This window comes from Arachis ipaensis, chromosome B03 (assembly GCF_000816755.2).
Source record: "Arachis ipaensis cultivar K30076 chromosome B03, Araip1.1, whole genome shotgun sequence".
In the NCBI taxonomy this organism is placed as follows: Eukaryota; Viridiplantae; Streptophyta; class Magnoliopsida; order Fabales; family Fabaceae; genus Arachis; species Arachis ipaensis.
In genome coordinates this window covers 18,812,248-18,814,295 of record NC_029787.2, presented here as the reverse complement: position 1 = coordinate 18,814,295, position 2,048 = coordinate 18,812,248, and the positions used below count along the sequence as shown (strand labels likewise).

Sequence of the window (2,048 nt, the reverse complement as noted above, 5' to 3'; positions counted from 1 at the left end):
TTGGTGGTGGTGTTGGTGGTGCTGGTGGTGTTGGTGGAGGTTGTGGCAGTGGTGTTGGTGGTGGTGGTGGAGGAAGTAATTATGTTGGTAGTGGTGAGGGTATTTTTGTCCAAAAAAAATAAAAAGGACAATTTTAATACGAAAAAAAACGTTAAGGACGATTCTAAATCGAAAATTAGATGAGGGACGGTTTCGATTTTTATGCTCAATCTTAGGGACCAAAACAGTACTTATCCCTTCTTCTTCTTCTTCTTCTTCTTCTTCTTATTATTATTATTATTATTATTATTATTATTATTATTATTATTATTATACTGAAATTAATTACTACAAAATGAGATATTTCATTAAACTCAAAATATTGATATACAAATTTCTCTTAAGTATACACTTGTGAGCAAGTTGCAATAAATCATAAATACAACCATGTCCTGGATCACAACATAATCAAACAAAATGAAACCCAACATAAAAATGTATTGACCATAGTAACCTAGACCATGAACAAGCTTATAAATATAATCCATACTTGTGCTTCCTGGATCTTCATAGGATTTTCACTGGCCTTGGCTTCTGACAGTTTTCCCTTCCAAACCTTATTAAGGCCTTTATATTCATATCTTCTATCTCGGAAACTTGAACCATGAACCAGATAGCACAAAACCAAGGCTTAGAAGTTATAACAGAAAGCAACCAACTAATGGAGCAAGAAAAATTGAGGAGATTATGTTTGAAGTTAAAGTTTAATGTGACAATATTAAATTTATGAACTTATATAATAAATATGTTTTGCAGATTAAAAGAGAGCGGCTCAGAAAAATGCACTAATGAAATAAAGATGTAAGACAACAGTCCTTACTTCTTCCTTGGAGAATCCTGTACAATTTGGACTCATACAACTGAGGATGTCTTGTGTTGACATTTTCCTGATTTAGAAGGGCATAGAGCAACAAGTAACAGACAATAAAGACCAAGAAAAACATATCGGCAGCACTCATATATATTCAATATAAACATGACAACAGTGCCAAGCGTGTTCGAGTGAGAGAGGAGTATTACAGATTACAGAACAGAGAAGAAAAGGAGAAAATGCCTTTATAGAGACTACTAAAAGAATCACATCCTGACACCACCTAAGACTCTATAAGAATAGAGATTGAAAGGCAAAGTAAAAAAAAAAACTATGTAGAGCGAGTTTAAAAGATGTTGGGAGACTCAAGTAGTAAACCTTCCAAATTAAATTCTACAAAAATAATCCATGTACATAAATTCTATCCAAATTTATTGTGAAAGGACCTAAACTTTTGACCAGAGTATAGCTATGCTTTTGGTTTGAAACTTTGACTAAGTGTAACAACAAACATTTATTAACACTCCTAACTCCACTAGATTAGTCACAAGTTTCAGGCAATTAAACATTTTCAATCTTAAAACAGTTTTCAAAAAAAATTCTGAATACTACAAACACATTGATGTGCCTATGATAAAATCTAGCATGCATTTTGGTGTTTTGTACATGCTAAATTATAATCAGTATATACATGTTTGGACTGTAACACATCAATGTAGTCCTCTTTACAATTTTAAGACAATAGAACATGAACAATATAGTACAAACACTGATTGCATATACAATTAGAATTAAGTCTCAAGAGAAACAGAAGAGTACCAAATCTTTGGCACGTATGATACGGCATACGACGGTGAAAAAGAAGAAGGCAATGGTGACCTCTGTGAGAAGAACACTAGAAGATATTATAATCAAGCTTGTAGTAATAAATTCAAAAATTCTAATTAAATTTTCAAACACAGTACTTAAATATTTTGTTACTTTGACCCAAAGTAAATTTTCTAGAAGTACCATACTACTGCAGCTAATTATGGCATGGCAAAGATTTGCAACCTACTAAAATACTACTATTACAATAAACAAATCTTGGAGCTTGGCACCACTCTTGGTTTCTTGGATATTCACAACAGTCAATGCCCCTTTTCAAGCAAAAAATTAAAATACTTGATACAAATCTTGGAACATGGCTTCACTCCTT

The 2,048-nt window shown here is 32.5% G+C and overlaps 1 long non-coding RNA gene across 1 annotated transcript; it reads right to left on the bottom strand.

Moving 5' to 3' along the window:
- On the bottom strand, window positions 325-2,042 carry LOC107629932. Its single transcript, XR_001618097.2, has 3 exons — window positions 1,670-2,042; window positions 860-926; window positions 325-635 (listed from the first exon to the last, which is right to left on the bottom strand). It is a non-coding gene; the product is annotated as an uncharacterized LOC107629932 (long non-coding RNA).